We start from the raw sequence: 26,009 nt of genomic DNA, 5'->3' as shown, positions 1-26,009 counted from the left end.
AATCCTCACTTCACACACAGGGAACTTGCTAAGTATGAAAGCTTGTTTAATTCACACAAGGAAGTGAATTTAAAGAGCCGTATAAATTCCCTGATAAATATGTTCTTGGACACAGATCAAGGAGTGAAGTTCTGTACGGAAACTGATCTGACTGGAGAGTCAAGTCAAAGTAATCTTGTGAATCATTAAAATTGTTTAGATATGGAGTTAATCAGAAATCTCTTGTTCTGAATAGTAAAAGAACCTCAGTTTGACACAACATAGACTAGTTTCCACGGTTTTTTCCAGAGAGCAGCTGAAGCAGGTACACATTCCTCTCCTAGGGCATATGCAAGGTTTAATCCAGAAACTAGTTAAGTCATGCACAAGAATCTTCAGACAGCCAGACCACTTTGAATCAGGCTCACTGTTTCCAGTGCATCAGTCCTCCAAGTTATGCTCTCCTTTTCCTTTTGATCTTTACCCTATTTCTGTGTATTGCCTTCAGGTTACAGTTTAATCCCAAATACCTAGTGAAAAAAAAACACTTTCTCCAGATTAAAAAAAAAAAGAAAAAAGAAGAAGCCATGGTTTTTGTCTTCCTAGCCAGTATTTCCAAACAACTAGCTCATGAGACAGGAATTTGGAACAGGGAGTGTCAACCACCCAGTTCAGAAGGAAGTCTAATGATAAAAAAAATAATCCCAGATTGCATAATAATAAGGGCTTGAATTTGAATGTTTCATTGTACTTCAGTTGTTTAAACATGCTCACTAGGGGAGATGAGCCCTCAGGAATAAACATCAGCATGCAAACACAAATTTTTAGCTGAGTGAATGGGTGCTCAGGAGAACTCCAACACATATTAGTACTTGTGAAGGGATCAAATTCATGCAGTGCTTTGAACAGTTCAGGTGATGAGACACATCAGTAATATCTTTCTAACTTGGTAGTCCTATGTAAACTTGATTCACAAGAATAAATGAACGCACAAATTCAAGTAAAATAATAGTGTTTCTTCTGAGAAAAAGCACGAACCCCGCAGTTTGAAAGAAGCAACGAAGGACACAACTTTCTCAGCACAAGAAAGATGTGGACCTGTTGGAGTGGGTCCAGGGGAGGGCCATGGAGATGATAATTGGTTGAAGCACCTCTCCTGTGAAGGCAGTCTCAGAGAGCTTGGGATGTTTAGCCTGGAGAGGCCTTCCAGTATCTTAAGAAGGAGGAAGAGGGATTTTTTGTATGAGCAGATAGTGACAGGAAAAGGGCAGTGGTTTTAAATTGAAAGAGGGCAGGGTTAAATGAGATGCTAAGCAGAATTGACTCCAAGGGTGGTGAGGCACTGGAGGTTGCCCAGAGAACTACGGATAAGCCACCCCTGGAAGTGCTCAAGGCTGGGCTGGATGGGACCCTGAGTAACCTGGCCTAGTGGGTGGGGTACCTGCCCATGGCACAGGGATTGGAACAAGATGATCTTTAAGGTCAGTTTCAAACCAAACCATTCTGAGTCAATGATTCTAACTCGCACACAACTAAGTATGAGGGTAAAAAGCAGGAGTTCTTCCATGCTGCACAGATGGACCTCAGTCTTCTGATTTACCGTCTGTTGAATGGGTGTGTTAACAGTGGTGCCCTTGCACCCCACACAACTGCCCCACACAAAACACAGATATAGGCAGATCTCAGCAGACCCAAGCTTCAGTACTGCAGCTTCTGGATTTAGAGGGGCAGTGCTTGATTTGGCTTGTTGGACTCAAACCATACACACATTTCCTTATATTTTTGAGATTTGGGGGGAATGCTTGAAAGTGGGGTTTCAGATACTGTATTGTTATTTTTACATGCAAAAAATCAGTATGAAAAGGGAGCATGCATTATCTTAATAAAAAACGAAGCAGATGGTTTCTCAGGATGTAGAGATTTACTATTACAAACTGAAGCAAAGATTTTTATAAGAAGTTTTAAACCGCCCCAGGGAATAATACCACAGTGAGTTATGGATGTCATTATCCCAAATGAGAACTACTGAAGTCTAGATACCACACCATCAGGAATTCTGCCAAGGCCATGCTTTTTCCAGACCTCCCTCACCGCCAAGCTGATATCGTATTTGATGAAAGCCTAAGCTTTGCTGGCTTAGGAAACAGGCAAAACTAAAAAAAACTAAAATCCCGCAGAAATTTATGCAAAATATTTTAAGTATTTTTATGGCACACAATGGCACCCCAGACTTAATATCCCATGTACTCGGAGGTTTAAAGCCGTTGCTGGTGACCTTTTCATAAGTTTGGACATTTTTGTTTGCAAGTAGTGTGCCTCCAGCTTCCCAGCTGGATACAGTGAAGGATCTCCTGAAGGTGAGACTAAATATGGCTCATCCTGCATTTCAAATGAATTGAGTTGGAAAATCTGCATGTGCATACCCAGTGGATGACAGGTGAATATTTCTCCAGCAGATTTTTTTCTCCTTTTAATTTCTTCTGCTGGAAGCTGCTGATGCCAGTCAGAAGCTTAATTGCTATCCCAGGGAAGCTGAATTATTGTGCAGAGAACAGGTGAGGCAGCCAAAGGTGTCTGCTAAATGCAGTTTGTCACTAGGATATTATCACAAATTATGGATGCACAGACAAAATCCAGGGCACGTAGGCTTCCTAGGAGACCTACTTTACTACTTGTACTACACAGCTGCTGCTGAACTTCTCTCTCTATAAGAATGACCAGTACATTAACAGCACAAAACTTAAGCAATTCTTGTGGCCCAAAAGTCAGGAGTCTATAAACAACTGAATCTCTGGAAAAAAGATTTCACATTAACTGAAAGTTATTACCCAGAGTGGATCGCTTATGGCTTATAATATTTAACCCCCAAAACTTGTGAACTTTACTGGTGTCAAGCAATTAGCACTTGGCTCTATTTATAGATATATGCACACAGGTATCATATATACCTGCTGAATTCAGTCAGGCTGAGAGAAATCAGAAGAGAAACAGTTTTGTCCTTGTCCATAACCTTTGGCTAAAAACAAAGTGTCTGGAAAAACACCACCAAGAACTTCAAGGATAAGGATGGGAGTCTGTTCAGGAGACTCTCTCTCCTATAGATTTGAAGATTCAAATGCTTCAGTAGTACCAGTCATGGCAGAAGGTCTCTGATACAGAATATCAACCTCTACATGCAATGAAACATGATGAAGGAAAAGAAAAAAGAAAAACAGTACAGCAGAGTGGTCTTTTTTAGTCAGCGTGTGGATTATTTACCATCTTTTCACAGGTGCAGCACCTTTTTCTGACAAAATTGGGGAAACACTGCTTGATTAAACTGTTGCTTAAACTAAGACTAGCAAATCATTCAAATGCTTTCTGCACTTGGCCAAAACTTCATTTCCCCCATATTGAAGCAGTAATGGAAAACACAAAACCTTATAATTTTAGATAAAAATTTAAAAGCATTTTATGTTTCAGAAGTTATATGTCATAAAATCATCATGGTAAGAAATTAATAAGCTTTCTGAATATCAGTACTTTAATTTTGTACAAGGAATTTATGGAAAACAAGGAAAACCTTGTGAAATATGGTAGTTTATCCCACTTAGATCAAGAATGTATGACAATAAATAAATGTAATAATATTCAGCTTAATGAAATCAGATTCTTTTCCTATATATTTTCCAGTAAGCACTTTCACTGGCACTTTGATATAATACTTTGTTATGTGTTACTGCAACACTCTCGAGTTCCAGAATTTGCATATTTTCCCCTTGGCAATAATGTTAATAAAACAAAATGTGCATTTTTAAAAAAAATGTGTGGTGCTAACCAAATACAGACACATCTATGGAAACAGATGTTTATGTAAAAACACAGTACAGGAACCAAACCCAAGATTTTCAGAAACACAGGGGTTTGAACAGTCTGTAATTATCTAGTCACTGTAGTTAGAAGATATATTTAGAAGTTTTCAAATTGAGCATGCTCTGAAGAATTCACCACTTATTATTTTGCCTACTGAATAATGGTAGAATGTAAAGACTTTGTCTACAAGTGTACCTTGCAAGTTCCTGGTGCTCATAACTCAAAAACCTGTGACTTGATTGCATTTCTAAATTGGCTTTGGATTCTCACCCAAACTATGAATACAAAACCTAATTTCCAGACTGTATCAGTAGCTCTTTCAACATGCCAGAAGCCAGTGTGCCATAGTGGAGCCCACATGTCCCACTGTGTTTGGGCATGGCACTGTAGGTACTATTTCTTGAAATGACCATGTAACAGTAGTAACCACTGCTGCTGGCCATATTAATACACTCTTATTTATATGCTGTCCCTTCAGTTACAGAAGGAATAGTTAGTATCTGAGCATCCAGGAGGCTTAAACCCTATCAAACCTGGAGATACAACAAGGCAGATTTGTGGGCAGAAACAAGCCCCCATATAGGTAACAATCTCCTGATCTTTACTGAAGCAAGTACTGTGTGATGTGCCTTCCTTCACAGTTTGTTAAGAAGAACTGCATTTTGTCCTTCCTGAGTGTCTGCTGCCAATGTCTCCTCCTTTCATGGTGGCAGACTGATGGTAAAGCAAGTTTTCCAGTCAGTCATTTTAGGAGGAGCTTGTCACAAATTTGATTGAGAAACTGCAAGTTGAAATTGTATAGCTCTTGTCACAGGAGGTCGGACTAAAGAATAATTAGGATCCTCCCCTTCTGAATCCCTGAATCCCAGAAACCAACCTGTGAGCCTAGAGGGGAGTTAAGCAAGCCAGTTATCTCTGAGTAATCTGATCATGTAGCATTTTAGTTAGCTAGGTATTAATGTTGCATCACTCTTTTCAACATTATGGCAAGGATTTTCTTTTAAGCTCTTCACTGCAGCTAACTTTCAAAAGGCAACACTTGGCTGGGGTATTGACATTTCAAAGTGTGATTTCTGTATAAGAAAAAATGTTTGCAAAAGTTGTTCCCTCTTCTTCAGTCTGGAAATGTACTTTCTTTGTTTGCTGCTGATGTTAGCAAGAAAGCAAGTTTCTACTGGTTTTTATTCCCAGTGGTTTTCTGAATACTTAATAAACTTAAGGTAGGGTAAGCAGAATTCTGTATTATTGCACACATTGGTATCAAGCTGGTCTCACAGAATTTGATTAGTGACGCATCTAAATTGGCTTAGAAATTAATTAGTTTATATTGCTGCAAACCCACCCCAGATGTGGACATACTTAGAAGTGAATATAACTGTTAATGTCTTTTTTAAAACTTAAATGAAAATGAAGGGAATAAGAGTGATTCTTTCAAATAATTTATTGCAATTAACTGCGTCAGTTCAATGATTTTAAAGTTATTTCCTTTTATGCCATCGCATGCAAACAAGCTGTACATTGTTATCAGTTATATCCATTTGAATCCAGTAAAACTGTATAAGTATCATTTAACCCAGTAAGAATTTGTGAAATTTAATTTTCTGCACCATAATCAGTTTTCAGGGTTGCTGTATTTGAGTTCATTTGTGCCTGCATGGTTTGCTTACTTTTATATTTGGTTTTTTTTTAAAACTACACTAAAGCAGAGAAAACAATGAACACACATTGTTCTAATGTATTGTTATTAACGAAATTTCCAAAGCTGATCCACAATGGTAAAGTTCTGTGCTATTAGACAGCTCTGTGTGTGTGTGTATGTATATATATATATATATATATATATATATATGTATATGTATATATGTATAAAAATAATACACACACGTATAGGACAGTTATATTCATCCAGTGATTAGGGGACTGGTGTACACAGCAAATACAGAAATGTAGGTATACCAGTTTTACATGCTATTCAACCCTAAAGCTGCTCAGAAGATTTTAAGAAATAAGAAAGTCATTGCTCTGATACAGACTAATTAAATGCATTTAATACAGACTATATGAGGTGGGATTTACTATTTTTGGTACAACACACCTACTTTATTAATCAAACTACTTTATGATGCTGCTAAGTATAGGTTGTGATTCCTCAGAGCAGAAAGCACTTTGTCCCCTGATCTAGCAATTAACTCAAATATCTTTAAAGTCTTAAAAACAAACTATATGTTGTTTTTTTTTCTCAGTACTTGGTGCCACCAAGGAGTTACTTCCTTGACATTGTCTCAAAAGTCAACATTTGAGTTTTGAAGATCTTGTTTTATGCTACTTGATGTATAAGTTTTTATTAAATAGTTTGTCTAAGAGTTAAAAGTTATTCAAATGACAGTGATGATGAAGGACTGCTGTATTTTAATCAGATGGATGTTGGGAAGAAACTCCATGAGTGCCAAAGATAAGAAAATAGAAGCCAATGTCAACTAAAAGAAGAATGTGATTGATAAAAACAATAGGCACAACTTTTTAACTACTATGAAGTGCTGTGAAGCACCACAAGAACTGATTTCAACTATTTTACTGTGAATTTCCGTGCAACACTACAGGGTTGAAAAACCTATGCAAGTATAACAGCACACCATGCTATTCTCATAGATAAAATCCTTATAAACATAACTGTAGAAAACCAGGTTTCAGGAAGAAAAGTATCACGTGCCTATTGAGCAAGAACATCTGTTCAGACAGGGAAGTACTGACTTGTTTTTAAGCAGCCAGTACTGCATTTTTCAGCACGCTTATCACTTTTAGGGTGATCCAATCCAAGCAGGAATGTCTAAAACAAGCAAATTATGCTCATGTGTTTCCTAAAAAATCCAAACCAAAACCAAAAGCAAGAGGTGCTCACTGCAGGAAGAAGGGAGGAAAAAAGGAAAATTACAGCTAAATCTGTGCTCTAGGCTGAACAGTGACTTGTCACCTGAGAGAGAGAATTATGCCCCAGCTCAAAAGTTCTGCTGACAGGGTTATCAGATGACCTGTGGAAAGTCACCTGTCAGGGCAGATCCTCTAGCACTGTGAGGGAAAATCCAATCCCATCTCAAATAAGGAGGAAATGTAGACAGAGTGTTTACACAAGAAGTTATGCTTATCTTTGGCCTAATTTCAGGTAAAATAGTAAAACAGACTTGAGAATGTCAGCACTTGACTTGAAAAAATTGAATTGTTTGGTAAATAACGTGTATGGAAAATACATTTGATATACACAGTTGGTGTTGAGATCTAAACCCTGATTTCTGTCCTCTCATTTTGCATTCTAATGAACAAGTTACATCCTTGCTTAGTGACAGGCCTGAGGTCACCATGAATGACCTCATCCTTTCAGCTATTTGCTTGTTTTTATGACAAGGGTCCTACTTAATAATGCAACAAGTCAGCTGAAAATACTCTTAATGTGAAAAATTCCTAACGATCAGCCCAAGTGCCCTGAGCACAAAAAATACTGACATCTCATTTACAGTCATTATAATGTAGAGATAAGAGCATTTCAGTAAATCTGAGCACAAAAATCACTTATTGTTTGGAGTCCTGAATTAGCACCCAGAAGAGATTTAGATACAGAAAGATTCATGTAACTCTGGCATGCATGAAAGAGGACAGACCAGTCTTGTCTGACTTTTAAGCAAGGTTTGAGTGAAAAACATTGCAATTTCTTTCCACGTATTTCTCAATTTATTAAAAAAAAATGCCTGTAATACAGATCCACAGTTTGAAGGAGATGTCAGACACAAACCCCCATATCTTGCTTGGAGACACTAGCTGCATGCCTGATAATGGTCTAACAGCTTACATTCTTTATTTTTTGTTTATTTGTTTTTTATTTAAAAAAAATCACTCAGTAGAAGTAGAAAATTTAAAACTTGTCATCATGATCCTGAAACCTTGAATTTGTGCCATATCACCCCAGTGGCAAAAATAATGGGTTTATTTTACATAGATTCTACAAGGACAAGAAGCATTGTCACAGTATAGAACCACAAGAATAAACTCTTTCTCAAACCACTCATTTTATTTTCCACTTACAGCTTACTTTAGCAAAAGATTTTGGAATTAGTGCTCATCATCAGCACCTCCCTTTTCTCTAACCCCTAGACAGCAAAATAATTTTGGTGTTTCTCACCTTTACTTAAAAAAGTGAATAATGCATTTTGTAGTGACTTAGCTAAAAGTTAAACCCAGACATTCTGGGCTGGCTAAGTCAAAAGATAAACCCAGGACACCTATTTGAGACACAAGAAGAGAAAGCAAACAAGCCCAAATAAATTTTGACGCTTCAAATTATTTGGACCTTTTGAATCTTTAGACTACATAAATGCCTTCTGTAGATCACAAGGCCAATAGAAAAATCTTTGCCATGCCAACAAAGTGAATCCTACAAATCCATACAATTTCACACGCACATGGCTAACACTCCAGACCTGTGTGTGCATGAAATGCAAGAAAGATCAAATTTATAACTAAGGCTCCAATTTTTGAGTTTTCTCCTTGCAGTTTCCTGCCACAGCCTGAAACTTCCTCCTCTTAGTCATCCCTCTAATAAGACCCTTTTATCACACCCCCATATTACCCATATAGACTTGGTGTTTATTTAGGATTGGAAATCCATTTCTGAGACTTTACTGGGTAAACCCAAATCTCTGACTGCGGATGTTACCACAGGCTTACAGGATGTGAAAGAAAGGGGAAGAAATCAAATCTGGATTCTCTTGTACAAATTGTTCCATTAAAAATAAGCAAATAAGTAAATTAATAAATAAACAGACTAGTACAAATAGCTGTGAATGTTGGTCAAAACCAAGGATGCTAAACAGAGCAACTCAGTCTGGTTCAACTCAGGCTGCTTCGTTCATCTCTGCTTTGCTTGAAAACCTTTCTATGACCTCAATTTCTGTTTGCACGGATGTTTGAAGAATGTCTGTCTTAACACCAGCACCTTTATCTGCCTGGTTAGCATGTGGTTACTCATTATTTGTTATTCTCATCAAATTACAGAGCCTGAGCAGCATCACTGTCAAATGCCAATCACTGAGCACAAAAAGCAAATAATTAAAATGGACAGATGATGAATAATCCACAGGCCAGGGTCTGCTTTTTCTAAACTGCCTGTTAACAAATGAAAAACAAATACATGTGTTATACTGATGACTGTTTACAAACAATTTGTGAACTGGAAAAAAAGAAAAAAGTTCAAGATTAAAATCAGTTCCAGTGAGTAAATCAGTCAGCTCTTGTTACTAGCAATATTAATATAATTTACTTTTTATCACAGGAGATGTAAGAGGATACACAGAGTGTGCCTAGCTCTAGGTCACAGCAGCATCATTCAGGGCTGCACTGCACCCAGCTGAGAGGATGGGCTGAGGCTAGCTGGACACTTTCCAGAAGAGCTATTACTCTGGAGTAATTGTGCATTTTGGAAGCGGTTTAAACTGAATTACTACACCCCCATTTTTTATTTGAGATTAAGGGCTTCCAGATGAAGAACTATTGTGGAATAACCTCAGTACTTTTGGAGAATTTCCAGAGTTAGAAAGACTGCTACAGAGCAGTACAGCACATTGAGCCAGCAGTCTTCTCCCACAGCCTTTGTTTTCTTCGGAGTCTGTCAAAGGTCGGGCAGGTCTGACTCCCTTCAGCTTTTAAAGACTAAAAAGGGCAATATTCAAGATACTTTGGCTGAGTCACTTGGTGAAGAAAACAGCAACAAAGTGTGTGCATGAACTAGTTTCTGTGACTCAGGGCACAACACAATGATTAGAAAAAGCATGAACAAATACATTTTAATAATTTCAAAGCAGCTTATTACACATACAATGCCAATTTTTTGTGTCTAAGACTGCTGTTTAATTCTCATACACCAGGAGTGTAATATACTCAAAAAATGAAGAGGAACTTAGCAGTTTTCCTGAATTTAGTGCTTAGTCCTGTGGGTGAGTCATCTTTTTCTTGTTATCCTATTCAGTTGACTTTTCCATACATGTGCTGAATGTGCTATGTATTAACAGCCAAGAAGGCCACCACAGCAGTTTTCTTTGAGACTGGAAACCTGCTGATTTCACCTGCTTATCAAGAGAAAAATGTCATTTCAACAGCACAAGATTGTTTCTTATTTCTCCCTATTTTCTTCTCGTGAGCAAGTTTTTAGTCCTGTAGAGCCAAGTAAAAAGTCACCAGTCTAGGAATTTTTTTCCTTTTTTTAAAAATTTCCTAATACTTTTACATAATTAAAAAAAATATAGAAATACTTTTCTTTACATAAAAGTTTAAAATGTGAAGTTGGAAAAGCATACCCTTGATGCTCTTTATACATGCCTGGCGGAATCACTTTGTGTCTATTTTTAAGCACATCAAGTGGAATTTAGACTCTTATAAGGCAAAACAAATACCTATTTATAAACAACTCTATAATGATAAAGGAAAAAGAGAAACAATTTCAAACCTTGCCATGTTTGCACAACAGAATGCATGTGGTCTGTTAGGCACAGAATCATAGAATCATGAAGGTTGGAGAAGATCTTCAAGATCATCAAGTCCAACCTTCAACAGAACACAACCCATTAAAACCCTATCATGAAGTGCCACGTCTGCTTGGTTTTCGAACACTTCCAGGGATGGTGACTCCATCACTTCCCTAGGGATCCTGTTCCATTGCTTAGCATGTTAAGAGTCCTTCAGGATGGAAAGTACTCTAATTTAAATTAGCATTACAGTTTGTATCCTAAGCTGCTCTGAAATGTTCCAGAGCCTTCTATTCCTCACTTCTACTTTTACAAGTTAAAAGTAAGACCTCCTAGATTATGGTATTAGCCTCACTAGGGAGACCTGAGCAGACATTACTTCCTTCTCTCTTATAAAAGACATATTGTCAAAAGAAAAATTGGGTTAAAAAGGCTATATTTCACATTTCTGAGACTGCTGTGTGCCACTTGGTCAAGAACTGAGCTTCCCATGACCTTCCACAGCCTTCCATGTGTGAAATACATCCTACGTGACAATTTTAACATCAGTTGCATCAGTAACACGTGTTCCTGACTGCACAGTGCTTTTCTGCACTTTGCCAGATGAGGCAGAGGCTGGGTGAATTGTGCACATGCAGTTTTCTAATAAAAGCAATATGGCATTATTTTTCTTGGAAGCGTGTTTGGAAAATCTTACCCCACGTTGTGTAACGCGTGTCAGGGTGACAGGTGGGCGAGGCACCGCGTGTGGGGCGAGGAAGAGGAGCCCACGAGGACAATAAATACCTGTGTGCTTGTACCTGCCTGAACACAGAAATACAGCCACCCATGCGTACACATACAAAGCCACAAAGTTCATCTTCAACTCTGCCTTTGAGTTTTGCTTTTCTGCTTATCTTGCATGATGCAACAAATTTCAAGGCATACTCTTCTCCCAAACTTGGGGTTTTTTTATGGGATGCTCCTTTGGGTAGCATTCATAGCTTCCTCAGCATATGACACTGGAAGGGATTATTTGGTCTATCCACAGCTTTTATGTTAAGTCCCAAAGTATCTTGTAACACTGACTATGCAGACTCAAATCCCAACACTATTAAAAACACACAGAACTTGCAGTAATAAAAGGGCTAAAACCTCAAAACTAAAATGCTATGGGAAGGGAGCAGAAGAGCTTCAAAGGCTTGGCCAGTTACCCAGGCCTTTCTAGATGAGGATGGATGTGCCCAGGTGATCCTTTCTGACAGGTAAACTAGGTAAACACCACAGGTTAAAGAGGTGACTATCCCCAGTATGAACCAGTTTGGATCCAAATGCAACTTAATTCCCTGCCAGTTCTTCAGAGAACTGCATATAGAGATCTACTCAGGAAAGTTTTTTCTTGAAAAAGTTTGCTTCAGCTTTAAGGTAAGTGTACATGTGCATCTATTTTTATAAAGGTGTTACTGGGATGAGGAGGGAACTATAGTTAATAGCACCAGATGTCCTACAGCTTTTTGTTAAAAACAAAAACCCTGCAGCTCAGTTGTTCACTATGGGCTAAAAAAATATTCTGCTTATGAGCAAAATAATGCACATTATTTCACTGCTCAGTCTAACACCAGCCCTATAATTACTGGATTCTCAACTATCTTCCACGTTCCCCTTGAGCTATGAATTACAAGTTTTCAGCACATTGGATACTAATACAGTGGCATGATTAGATTACCATTTCCACAGGTTGCCAAAGAAGAAGAATAGCTCATCTAAGTATGAATAGATTCATTTACTTGAAGAGAATTTTCTTTACCTTTCAGACTAATAATCTGTGTCTAACACAGGGTAAAAAGAACACAAACTATTTTCAGGCTAGTTTCTCTTAGAAAATAAAGTGACCTCCCTATGTTTTACATCCCAGTGTTTGAAGGCATGCAGAGTTGGGGGTTTTGTCTGGCTGCTCAGAGGAAAGCTGCTTGCAGAATGCAGATACAGACCTGTTTTCTGTTGTAGATGGAATCCATGAGTCACTAAGGAGGCTACAGCATAATGGAAAGTAGCCATTTTGTGTTCATTTTAGTGCACAGCCTTGGAGGGGAGGAACACAGAAATCCATGAAATTTTTGATGTACTATTGTATAGAATATAAAGACTATAAATATTTTATTAGTCGGTTATGGGTTAAAAAGGTATTTTGTACTAAGCAGATATTTCCCATTGGAATTAATGAAAACATAACAGCTTTGAACTTGAAATAAGGACCAACATTTGAGGATATTTGTATTTGTGGACTATTTGTTAAGTAAAAATATAACTGTATGTTCGGAAACACTCAATCACCAGCATGCCAGGAACTCCTGTTCCAGTGCCACCAAGCAGCTGTAACCCAGCCTAAGGGACAGCACCCATCACAGCCCTCTCGTGCTGCCAGAACTGCAGGTGAAACAGGCAGGTGAGTCCACTCTAGTGTCCATTCAAATAAATAGGTAACAGATCACATGCAGCATGCTTGTTTTTTGTGGAAGCTGACACACCACAAGTGGCAGCTTCAGTGACTCACCAGCTCCACTCTCCCACTGCTGATGGGATCCTGGTTTTGCTAAAATGCATTCACATCCTTGCCCTGCCCCATGGGATAAAGCACACAGACACGCACACTCCCTTCCCAGCTGTTCACATCTTACAAAAGGTTTTTGGTGGATGCAAAATGCCAGAGAAATCAGTGAAAACTCATAGGAACTTCTATCAGTGAGCAGCCTTTGTGGGCCATCCCTTGTGTTTGCAAATGAAATTCCTGCCACACATTTGTGGCCTGCTTGGTACTTTTCTTGCTTGTGTTTTAACTCTCTGGTTCATAATTTTATTATTTTACTATGGTCTCCAGACCATATTCAGACCACCATTGCCTTGTGATATTTCTCTGCAGTGACTACATTAAAACCTTGTTAAAAAAGTAAATCTAAACAACTTTGGAGATGCTCAAGGAGAACCACAGATTTCTTCTTGACATGCATCATTATGTAGTTAAACAACATTCCATGAAACACAAGGATATTTATTATTCAACAGATTACACTCTGTTACAGCTTAAGCTAGTCTGGAAATAAAAGGACAGCATTATTTAATTAATGATAGTTTTCAGATTACATCCAGGGAGAGAATAGCTGTTTTTTCAGTTTTTGTTAGCCTAGGTGTGGCCCTGTGAGCGCTGCTCACAGAAATACTACTCCCTTCTCCCTTGCTCACACACAGACATACACATTGCTCTCCTAACTTTGTCCTGACTGTTCCTGGACAGTTTTCCATTCTAACAAGCATCTAGGCAAACAAAAACATGCTTCCTGTAGGAAAAAGAAGCCCTTTACCTTGGGTGTCCACATCTCTCTGTCTGTAGGACAAACATTCACTTTGTTTTCTACTGTGCCCTCTCTCCAAGCTTTCCACCCCTTCGTCATCCCAGGTTCACATTGCAGCCTTGCAGATGCTCTTTCTGAGCCTCACTGCCCTCCCAAAACTGATGTGGTTACGCTGACTTCCTTCTTTCCTACAGAATCTCAGGACACCATATTTTTGCTTTGGAGTTCAATGTGTTGTTTGATCACTGGTCTCTTGGCCTCTGCTGTTTTGCCTTCTGTAACAACACAGTAAATATCACCCTCTTTTTCCAGAAGGATAAAGTCCCTGTCCAAGTCCCTATTCAATGCACAGAGTATGAACAAAATGCCTGAAGTTTTCCAACATGCTGTTTACGTCCTGTTGCAGTACTGTCTGTCTGAAAATCCCAGTTATGACTTAGCTTCTCTGTGCTGAGCAGTTCAGCCTGGATAATTTCAGTTCCTTGCTGCAAAAGGAAATCTGAAACAAATACAAAGCACCCTCCACTTAGCAAATATATCCAGAAAACAAAAAGAGGAAAAATCTGGGAGAGCCTGTATAAATGCCTATAAATACCTGGAAACCACAGGCACTCTGTCAAGTAACTTATCCCACCCTCCTTTTAAGAGGTATATTTGAAGGGGATGAACTACCCTTTGGCAATGTCAGCCTCCCTCCCTTTACTGAACATCAAGCTCAGATGACTAATTTTGGATGGCCAATTAGGCAAGAGGAATCCCAATGCTAAACAACTTCAGCATGTTGCTGCACAAATTTCCCCTGTTTATATTTAGCCTCTTTTCTCCATTTTTGTGGAGCTCTGAGATGAAAATCTGGAGACAAAAAGATACTATTCTACCCTCAGAGTTTATCTGTCTCAGATGCACTGCTTGTCTATACCTAGAAGAGCTCTTTGCTGTTTGTGTAGTGCTGTGCAGTGGAAATCAGCAGTTTGTAGACAGCTCTTTCTAAGATCAGGAGGACAAATGCTTGTTTCTTTTCTCTATGATGTCTTCCAAGTTAACAATAGATATTGACCTTATGGAATTGCTGTAGCACATTGTGAATTATTTATGAAATGCAATTTCCCTGTCTGCTGTGGACATGTTTGACTGTGCTGTTTGCAGCATCATTGTCAGAGGGCTTGCAGTGTTCTCAGTGACACAGCTAGGGCAACTGAACTCACCATAAAGAAACTGTCAATATTCAATTAAAATAAAATTCTATCTCATTCCTTAAAATCCAAATTCTTGAAAGCAATCAGCTTCTTATAACTCCTATCGCACTTTCTAACACAGTTTAAAACCTTTCCTTAGAATTGTAATTGTTAAGGTTAGAAAAGACTTCTGAGATCATCACTTCTAACAATTAAGCTAACACTACCAAGTCCATCACTAAATCATATACCCAAATGCCACATCCAGATGTCTTCTGAACACTTCCAGGGATGGTGATTCCACCACTTCCTTGGGCAGCTTATTCCAATGCCTGACTACTCTTTAAGGGGAGAAATTTTTTGTAATGTCTAGTATAAACCTCCCCTGGCACAATTTGTGGCCACCTCCTCTTGTCCTTATTACTTGGGAGATGAGCCTCATTATAACCTCCTTTCAGGCACTTGCAGAGAGCAATAAGGTCTTCCCTGAGCCTCCCTTTCCCCAGGCTAAGCAACCCCAGGCTCCCTCAGCTGCTCTTCACAAGAATCGTGCTCTAAAAGTAGGTTTCATTCACCCAAGTGTTCAACATAACCTCACAGTGAAGTGCAATGTTAAGTAAACAGAATGCCAAAGAGTAGAATAGAATAGAATAGAATAGAATAGAATAGAATAGAATAGAATAGAATAGAATAGAATAGAATAGAATAGAATAGAATAGAATATTTTTGTTGGAAAGGTGCTAAAACAATCATCTAGTCCAACTGCCTTACCACTTCAGGGCTGAGAAGTTAAAGCAAATTATTAAGGGCATTGCCCAAATGCCTCTTAAATGCTGACAGGGATGGGGCATCAACCACCTTCCTAGGATGCCTGGTAAAAAAAACAAACCTCAGTGAAAGGAGATTCAAAAGCATAGGCAGATGCCTCACTAGCAAGCCTAGAGTCAAGAAGTCAACAATGATTATAACCTACCTATTCTTTTTTCCATCAAAGCTCACTTCAGTAAAAGTCTCCTAGATTATCTCAAATGAGTTACATCAGATAAGAGGTCCCATACAGACAAAATCTAACTTTCATGGGTAGTCTGGCTTGTACTGGTTCTCTGTTCTTCAGTATGTTTCTTGTGCCCCCCAATTTGCTCATCAGAGATCGTCTGCAAGGTTTATGCATGTGACTGTTCTCAGAGACTAAGGCAAATCAGAAAGAATCAGCTGCTTTCTCAGTGGGAACACATATTTTTAAAAAATCTAATCAGAATATTTCTCCATAGTTGGGTTATTAAGAAAGTGGACTAGAAGCACATTTTTACAGCAGTAATAACTTTTCCTTCCTTTTGTAACATCCACTTTTAAAGTGTGCAATCAGTGTTTCTTCCCCATCATCCTACTTTTATTATCATCCTAGGCAAAAAATGCCATTGTAACAATGTAAAACAAATGGAACCGCTTATTAACAATACACAAAAGCTACAGAAGAGGGCTGAATTACTGAAGCTATTGTGAGGAAATTTCAGCCAGGTGGTTTTTTTTTCTCTCCTCTCATGCAAACCTCATTAACAATGTCCAGTGTGTACACCAGGAATGCAGGCTTTGGTCCTGGATACATAATGAGTCAGGAGTCTAGCAGGAGACCCTGGCAACATGAGAACAGCATCCTGTCCCACTGCAGCTTTTCTGACACTGAAATGTTTTTGGGGGAGCACCATCTACACTCACAGTTGACCTAGTGACAGAAGCAGAAGCAGAAAATGCACGCAGGCTACCTTTAACTGAGGAGCGCGTGAGTAAATCAGGCGAGCGCTCAAGTACAGCAAGGAGCTTTGCGTCAGTGGCTCTTTCTGCTGATGCAAGGGTTCTCCTGTAAATTGCACCCAAAAGCAAGCAGAGTTGGCTTGGAATGTTTACTTCTGAAAATGTATAATGAAATGGATTATTAAAATGCACCAAATCCTGAGTTCCTTGTGGGCATGTGTAATTTGTAATCGTGAAAACTGCAGGAGCCTTCTTTTTTCCTGCTCCCAAGTAATTAAGAGTGAAACTGTTCAGCCATTCGCATGCAATGAATTCTCTCTTCCCTCACTTACACTGCTATGTCCTGTTATACATTACACATCCAAGGATTACATATTTTATACACTTTTGATGTTGTGGTGGAAATAAATTTTACAAGTCAGCCAAACTTTTCTTAACCACGTATACATCTGCTGTCTCCCTGAAGCTTGCTGACAGTTAATTCCCTTCACATCTCCTGTAGCTGCACAAGAGGTACTGTTCCCAGTGCCCTTGCAAGGTTACAGCCAGCTCCCACCCCACATGACTAAATCAAAGCATTCCAAAAAGCCAAAGGGACAGTCAAGTCTCTGGAATTTCAAAGCAAACATTTTCTGTATGTCTGGTGCTTCAACTCCTGCCAAGTCATTTCTCCTAGTAATCATGTGTTGTGTTTAGCACACCAGCCCAGCTTCTGACTCCCTTTTCACTGACAGAGCAGAGGCTTTGATTCTGGCCTGACATACACCTGGATAAATCCACCAAGGTCAACAGAACTAGACAGGTATAAACTGAAAAGAAATAGATCCAGATATGTGACTGTGTACTACACGTATATCATGTAGTAAGAACGCATCGTGATTTTTCCAGCACATCCCTAGCCCCACTGACCAGCCATGAGCAGGTGCTTTTCTGGGAATGGGGGGGTCACTGTGGCAGGACATGAAGCAGCTTGTTATGCATAACACATTGTTGTCCCTCTGAGGACCACTCAATGTTGCCCTGTATGTAGAGTGATCTCACATGGGACTGTGACACTGCAAGGCAGAGCTGCCAGCTTTGTGCCACTTCACAGACTCAGGGCCATGTGGCCGCCATCAGAAGGTCACACCTGATACTGCAAGGGTTAAACTAGCAGGTCCAGACCCAACACTGGGCTTCACTGACCGGAATACCTAAGGACAGGTATCATTTCCCAGCTTAACTCCTACAAAAAAGAGCAGCTCTCTCTCTCTCTCATACACACGTGCTGGTCTCTCACACTCTTTTTCTTCTGTCTTTAATCATTCATGCTCACTCTAAGTTTCTTTAAACTGCAGTTGGTTAAGGTCCCCAGGTCTGAGGGAGCCCCTTGTCAGGGCAAAAATCTCTCCTATGTGATAAAACAGAGTAGCTAAATTGCTGAAGAAGTGAGTAGAGATATGGTTCTTTCTTTACAGCAGAATCCCCTTTTACCAGCAACTATATTTAAGGACAATACATATGCTTAACACAATATATATGCTTACACACTTTTGCTTCTGTATTTTGTTTCCTGCCAAATAAAATGCTGAATATTATGATTCTTCTCTGCGTCTTATTGGAACTTTGGACCTGTGCACTTGCTATCCTCCACCTTGAAGATCACAAATGTAGAGGCACCATTTGAACTAATTTCCCCCAAATTTAATTTTTTATTCTCTCTTCATGTACATGTGGCTCTTATTCACATGCAAAAGTCCTGTGCCTAACAATACACAGACAACCCTGCAGTAAATATCAAGAGGACTGCTTCGTTCCTTAAGGTTTCCTGTCCTCTCTCTGCCTTAAGCAATGTCCCACAATCTAATTTGCTTTAAAGAATAGCCCTCAAAATACTTTTCAGGAACTTGGTTAATCTGGTATTACTCATGCTTCTAATATTACAAGGAAGACCTTGAATGACATTTAGCTAACAGGCAGTGTGTAGCTATGGACATAATTATTTCTGAGGTAAAGACCTTGAGCTCAACGTGCATATGGTTTGCATTTGTTTTTTAAGAGAAGCCCCTAATGAAGCACATTCCCTATCCCACAAGGCATATTAGTCTGCAAAAATGGTGGAGATGAAGTCTTACCATTAATAATTAAATTTTTGTTGCTACCACAGTGGCGATCATTAGGCAATTATCTTTTGTCTTCGGAGCTATTTGTTCAGATAGGTTTCTAAATAGATCCTTTTTTTCATGAGTCTGATACATTAAAAATAAAAAAAAAAAAAAAAAAAAGAAAAATAGCAAGATATCTTCTGTTCCAGAAGATGTCAAGGACTTCTTCAAATATAATGGCTTCTGCCCCAAGCAACATTTTGTCTGGATTTTGTTCACAGTCTTCAATGTATTTATCAAGAAGCAGAAAGAAATATCCATTACTTCTACTACTTTCAAAACTAGTAAGAGGATTTCTGAGGAAATATATAAACTCTGAATTGATACAAGGCCACCATTGTCAAATACATAAAGCTACTGGGATTGCTTCTGTGGTTAGTGAATTGTTGTCAGTGAGTCTTGCTCAGGGTGAGTGTCCTAAGAACCACCTGCACAGCTCAGGGTTGTCACCTCATGCACAAGTGACCCAGACAGGGGAGGCAGAGATCAGGCACAGGTGTTTTTGGGATATTCTTCATACTGCCACCAAAGGGGAAACTATGGATGGACCCAATGACTGCTGCTGGTCAGGTGTCCTCAACAAAGTCAGCTGCTGACCTGCTGGTGCTGCCTCTTCCTTCAAAGGAAACATCCCTAGAAAGTCCTGTTTCCTAGCATCCCAGGCCAGCCCGGGCTCACCAGTTTCCTTGCAAATGCTTGGAGCACATACAGTTTAGACCCTGGCCTTGTCTCAACACCCTCCCACCATATCCATATCAAAATCCACCTATGAGAACTGTAAGCTTGAAGCTGTTTTTTTTTTTTTTTTTGCTACAAGTTTTCTGACATCAGTAACAAACATGTTTGAGGTGCTGCTGCTTTTTGCTTCCTTCTAGAACCACCTTTTTTTTTTTTTTTTTTTAAGAAGGATGATGATTCTGTATTTTGGATGATAGAAGGCTGTGAGTGTGTCAGTGAAACTGCATTAAGAAGAAGCTTGGGTTAAAAGTGTTTATAACCAATAATGAACATAGTCATCTCTTTTACTATTCACAAAACTTGGAAAGATTTTTGGTATTTTTTTGTTATGTGCAGCATCGTTCTATAACACCTCTTATGGAGCTAGGTCAGATTTTAGCACTTGTTAAGCAACTCACTTCAACTGTATTTTAGCTTATCCAGTGTTGATGGTTTGTGGCTGAACAATTTTAATCACACCTGACTCTTACTGTTTATTTGTTAATGGAAACTTTTGTAAAGCACCTGCAAAAACAACATGAGTATCTAAAAAATGAAAAGTTCTCTTTGAAGTTCCCATGAAAAATACCTGTGAAGAGTGAAGGATACTATTCAAAGAGGCTTTACATTACTTTTCAGACAAAAATTATATGGGGGGTGTTGGGGTTACAAGTGTTATTGCTAGATGAGAATTAAAAAATGGTATGCTGTAGCACTTTTTCCTAAACCAAACATTATACAAGGTGGAATTCAACAGCAAAGTTAAATATAAAATAAATCCAACAGGATTACAGAAGGGCACAGTAACCCTGTCCCTGCAGTGACCCATGTAATAGCTCTGTGCTGGTGCTTGTGATGACATGTCAGCAATCCCACGTTAAATGTACTTTGAAGGCACATTAGCTTCTCCTCTTTGTGTGTCTGGAGGTTTCCTTCTCTCCTTTATGAACACATTTCAGTGTCTCCTACCCTCTTCCCCTTACCCCACATCACCTGAGAACAGCATCATGTTGTTCTCTCCTGACATGCCTCCTCAGCTGACTGCTGCAATAAGGAAAGTATTTTGAGATACCAGCTCTTTTTTTCTCTTCTGTTTTTAGCAGAAATTCCTTCACAGCAGCTTGTTGGAAATAGCTGCTGTGTGGAAGGGATTTTGCAGCCATGTTTGCTTTAATGTTGGCAAACAGCTAACGCTGTCTTCCTGAGACACGGAGGCAGAGGAGAGATGGAGGCAGACACAGTCCCAGAGCAGAGATGAGTCAGGGCACAAGGAACAGGTCTGTGTGCCAGGTAAATGCTCTCTGGGGTGAGGGGAATCAAATTTTCCTGGTGAACCAAAGTATGGATAGGTATGAGGGCAAGGGAGAGGGGGATTTTTAACATTGCATTTGACACTTATGAATTACATGTTACCGAACATTTAATACAGGCTCTTGTCACTTTGTTTCAAGTAGCTTTTCCAGAAAATTAATTGCAAAATTCTAGGTTTGGGAGAGCTTAGAACACCATAGCTGCTTCACAGATGTTGCGGTTAGGCAGACGGAGCCCATGTGAATGAGAAAACCACAGGTTTCTTATTTTGAGTCCACAATTAAAGCCTCCAAGTTTCAAGGCCGGCAAGGGTGAGGACAATTTTTCCATGAGAAACATAGCAGATGAAGCCTGTTTTCCCCTGGACTACTTTCTCACTTCAGCCCATTCTCTCTCTATAATCTCCACCTACCCACTTGTTTCACCCCTTTTCAGTTTCTCCAGGTTTCTCACAGCCCACGGGAAATGTGGCTAATTACATAATTAGGATGAAGGAGCTTTATTAAAATCTATCAGTTCATGCTAGGTGCAAATAATAATGATAAGAACAATAACGATAAAAATACATTTCTCTTGCATGTATAGCTACTTTCTCTGCGCATACACTTTGTTTTGACACAAAACTTTTGAACTCCTGCTTTTGTTTTTCTTGCTGAAAATTAACACAAAGTTATTCCTTGTGCCTCCTACACTCTTCCCTTTCACAATGTGCTAATATCTATAATGAGGAAAAGGTTACAGCCATGGAGAAAACAATAATAGAAATTATCCATTATTCCTCATAGTCCCATTTGTTATTGCCAGTCTTAACAATTTGTTAGAATGCTCTCAAAGCTCTGGTCCTTGAATTAAATTAATATTCCTGTTATAAACCAATTGCAACTGAATAATTTGAAACTCAAAATATAGAGAGAAATTCCTTTTTAATACCTCCTTATTGTTACTGCAGATTGGAACTGATGCTGCATACAAATGACAGTGAATAGTTTGGGATATTTTAGACCAGACAAAACCTCATAACTGATGAACACAAGTTAAAATGTATTGCTCCAGAAGTCATGTATGTGATCCTAGATTTTCTGGGAGCCTCTAATGTGAAGCGAGAAATTCCTCCTTTTTGCCTTTTTTCCCCCTTTCTCTTAATATTTTAAAATCTGAGCCTTCCAAACCACACCTCTGCTCTAAGCTAGGGAAATCAACCAGAACAATTAATGGGGAAAAAAAACAAAACAAAGCTCATATTCCATTATAATAATTCAAAAGAGAAAAGACCTCACACTCTGGTACTATTTTGAATTTTGTGTCAGGTATCAGAGAAACAAAATATATAAAAGCAAGGTTAAATGAGAAATGCACATCCTGAAATAGTCCCGAACAATTCACTTAATATTTCAGAAAAGGGAAGCTTTGAAACTCTCGCACTATCAAGCAGGAGCCTGTACCACCCTGGTATTACAGCCTCTCTTTTTTTAGGTCTGGAAAGCATAAAGGAGGAGTAATATTACTTTTGGGAGGCTCTGTCTAGCATAGTTTGTGTGGGAGTTCTCTGAAAGTTTTCTCTGATAAATGATTTACCGGGACAGTAAAAGATCAAGAAAGCGCTGAGCTGTCCTTTCAAGACAAATTGCTTTCTTCACCCACTCCTTGAAAACCTTTAAAAACTTACTGTAATGATTAATTTTCCAGAATTCTGAAAAGTGTTGAAGTCCAGGGCCTATGACTATCTCATATCCCTCCTGGGATACAGACACATCATGACCTTGAATTGAATCCTGCCTCGTGCATCCACGTATTTACTCTGGGTGTCCATATGTTTTACTTGTTATCTGAATTTCCCTACAGAGTCATTGGGGTTTTGGTATTTTATAATGCTGCGTGTTTCACTACTAAACAAAACACAAGAGAGTGTTTTGCCCTCCTTCTTTGTATTTGTTTCATCAAAATTATTTGTTTCAGTTGTAGTAAAGAGGAAACCAGACTTACAGGGAGGAAAGAAGAGGCAAGCAAGAAGATGCCAATAAAGGCAGAGAAGACAAAAAATGGAGATAGAAAGAAAAGTCTGCACATACTCAAGGAGCTCCACTGCTTTCCTGTGATACTGGTGCCTCACTGGACCCATGAGGCATTTTTGCAATATATATAATAAAGAAATGGTGGTAGGAGACACATGGAGAAGAACAATTAAGGACAACAATGAGAAAAAAATTTGCAGGAATAATTGTGCCTCATTAGAGTTATGATAATAAACAATTATCTGTATTTCTGGTGATAATGATCCTGAAGTTCACTCTCTTTACTTATTCTAACTCTCCCCACCGTACCACTGATGTCTAATGTGGCATATTTATGCAAAAGATGAGTTAGAAAATTAGATTCCATTAAAAAAGCATCAGGTATAATAAGGAAAGCTATGGAAAATAACCTGTTACGCTTCTGCACCTGTCCCTTCCAATGGTTTCCCCCACCCACCCACAAACATTACTGTCTCATATTCTCTTGATTTCACTGAAGGAGAAACTGAGGCAGAGAAAAACTTGCCTACAAAGCATCTGGGCTAGGCACTGGGCCAGCCTGTAGTCACACGCATTAACTGTGTCTGATGCTTCTATATAGAATATTATTAATTATTGGCAATTTGTAGCAGGCAAACCCTTATGAAGGTGCTATTAGCAGTGTGTGAACATAGGGAGAAGAGCTCCCCAGAGGAGCTCCCAAACACTCACAGTTTTAATAGCCATTAGAGGCTCACATTTGGAACAAAAATCTTTTAAGACATTGCTCCCATACTAATCGTGATGACGGCAGATAATTAATCAGCAAACCCAAGCTCGGGGACTGCTAACTGAGCAAGGCAAACCTCATATCCACAGTGCAGCTGTGACTGTAGGCTGGAGTGCCTCACAGTGCTTACAAAAGCAACTACAAAAATATTTTCAAGACCTTTAGCAGACTCGTGCAGGACAGCTTATTCACCTAACACTACTGGGCTGATCAACTCTCCAAACCGGGGAGGAGAAAAGGTGCTGGTGATGCAGACCCTGCCAGCGGGGCACTCAAGGGTCAGGCTTTCATCCCCTATTTAGCAGTAATTTGGTATGTAAGGCTGCATGAGCCTTTGAAGCTCAGCGCTGCTGTTTTTAAAGGCTCCCATCAGCCAGCCCATAGTGTAACTGAAGCAGAAACAGCAGTGCAATAGCAGACACAGTGTTCTTCTTGCACAGTCTGCAGTTCTCTGACACGTCTGCTTGACTCTCCTTTCATGGCAGACAAACTTCCCGTCAGGAACCAGTTAACAGGGACAGCCAGGAGCAGCACTGACAAGCAGCAGCTTTGGAGGAAGGCAGTCGTGTATTTAAAAAGGAAAAACCACCACGAAGAAGCCCACAAAAAACCCACATTATTTATTTTTCTGGGAGGTGAGTGGGAAGGGTTTCAAAGCATGGCTGTTATGCTATTTTGGCACAAAAAGTACTTTTCCAAATTCAAATCTTCCATCAGGCTGGCTTGGAAAACGGCATGTGGTTTAGAACCATGGCTTGCTCCTTTCAGCTTTGCCTCATCTTCAGGTTAAAGTCTCAGCTGGGAGCATATCTGGGGGAAGGGAGGAGCATGTGAGAACCAGAGTATTCCCAGTGCATTCCCACTGGCTGGCCCTGAGATCTGCAGGTAGTAAACACAAGCACTTTCCATAAAAGGACCTTGCTTGGCAGATACCGAGGGGGGAAAAAAGGGACTATTGCTGAGGTGGGGAGCAAAAGAAGTTATTTGCTGGCAGAGGAGAAAGGAACGAAGGATGCTGAAAGTGTACTGGGCAGCTGCTTTTCCGGCTGCTATGGGAGCCAAGGGAAGAGCCTTTGATCTGCTGAGCAGGCCTGGGCTTGCTGCCAGGACCTACATCCTTTCTCCAGCACTGACAGCAGGCTTCCTTGCTAGCTCCTCTCTGATTGCCCAGTCAAAAAACAAGTGACGTAACTCATGCAGGGACCTCACTGCAATGTTTCTATTATTACCAGCTCTGCAGAAAACATATGCTACAGATGCCTCAATCTGAAATTATCTTCTTGTCCAAGGCAGAACAAAAAGGAGAAAAAACCCGTGAGGTCCTCTGGATTACATCTTGCAAAGCCTAATAAAACCCCTTCTGGCATACCGGGGGACTAAGCAAAGCCACTGGTTTTACAGAGGAACTACCTCTGCTGCATAGCACCTTGGCCAAGCAAACCCTTCTCCAACTGTCTATGTGCCATTACTTCTTGTGGCTGGGAGATTTAAATAGGAATACAGATTCCAGACCTAACATAGCTTTTAGATCAATACCTCAAATCATGTTCTCAAGATGGCATTTCCTAAAGAATGAGCTGTAATTGCCAGCAATGTTGAGTTTAGAGTGATGTGGAGATCAGCCTGCTTGGTACGTGCTGCTGCCCAATAAAGGAGAATATGAAGGCAGCTGTGCTCCTCAGCCCTCAGACCAAAACATCCAGAGTATAGAGAATTTTCTCCAGCACCAGAGTGTCTTTAGTCCTTGCTGGTGTAACATGCTATTGCCATCACTGCAGGTAAATTCTGCTTGGACATGACCCAGGCTTACATCTTACCCCAGAACCAGCCAAAGAGTGAAACTCTCATCACTTGAGGCACAGAAATATGCTACGTTCTATGAAGCAGAATCGTATGCTTTTGCATGATGTAACCAAAAATTCACTTCACATTCTTTGCAGCACAACAGTTTTTGCAGTGTTGTCTCCCCTTCCTTTTGATGCTCACCATCACTACTGAGAGTACAGCCTAGCTAGACACTGAAGTTCTGACTCAGGAGTTTGGATGTTGCCATAAAATTAATGCAACCAAGCACTTCTGTTGTCTCAGTAATGCTTCCATCTTGCTATCAGGTACTTGTTGCTTTGTGTTAGTGTTATTAGCATGGCAGTGGCAGCTTCTCTCAGACAGGGTCCCCTGCAAGATTAGGTCTCCCCTAAGCCTTCTTTTCTCAAGGGCAAACAAACCCAGTCCTTTCCTCATATGGCAGACTTTCAAGTCCTTTGATTGTCCTTGTTTCCCTTCTCTGGAAGCTTTCCAGCCTGTTTCCATGGAAGGTTCCAGAGGACACTACCACCCTCCCTTTCCACCTGCTCCTCCTGCCACCTGAGCTGTGACTGAGCTGAAGGTTGCTCTTCTAAAGTCTAAAACTTTTGGTTTAGTACTAACCTTCAGTATGCCCAGCCGATCCCACACTCCACA

At 39.7% G+C, this 26,009-nt stretch overlaps 1 protein-coding gene and 1 long non-coding RNA gene across 12 annotated transcripts in view; one reads left to right on the top strand and one right to left on the bottom strand.

Annotated features, from left to right (window-relative positions):
- The window catches only part of DLGAP1 (DLG associated protein 1), a 403,108-nt gene that overhangs the window by 34,351 nt on the left and 342,748 nt on the right, over nt 1–26,009 (bottom strand). The window lies entirely within an intron of this gene.
- LOC134423649 (uncharacterized) overlaps nt 1–26,009 on the top strand; it is a 44,034-nt gene that overhangs the window by 9,929 nt on the left and 8,096 nt on the right. The window contains exon 3 of one of the 2 annotated variants that reach the window (XR_010029163.1): nt 9,744–9,812. This is a non-coding gene — a long non-coding RNA (uncharacterized LOC134423649). Of the gene's footprint in view, nt 1–9,743; nt 9,813–22,724; nt 23,044–26,009 lie in introns of those variants that run through there. The other variant, XR_010029164.1, reaches the window with a different exon arrangement.

The sequence above is a fragment of the Melospiza melodia genome, chromosome 1, assembly GCF_035770615.1.
Source record: "Melospiza melodia melodia isolate bMelMel2 chromosome 1, bMelMel2.pri, whole genome shotgun sequence".
Lineage (NCBI taxonomy): Eukaryota > Metazoa > Chordata > Aves > Passeriformes > Passerellidae > Melospiza > Melospiza melodia.
The sequence above is the reverse complement of the archived record's forward strand: the minus strand, read 5'-3'. Positions and strand labels throughout refer to the sequence as shown.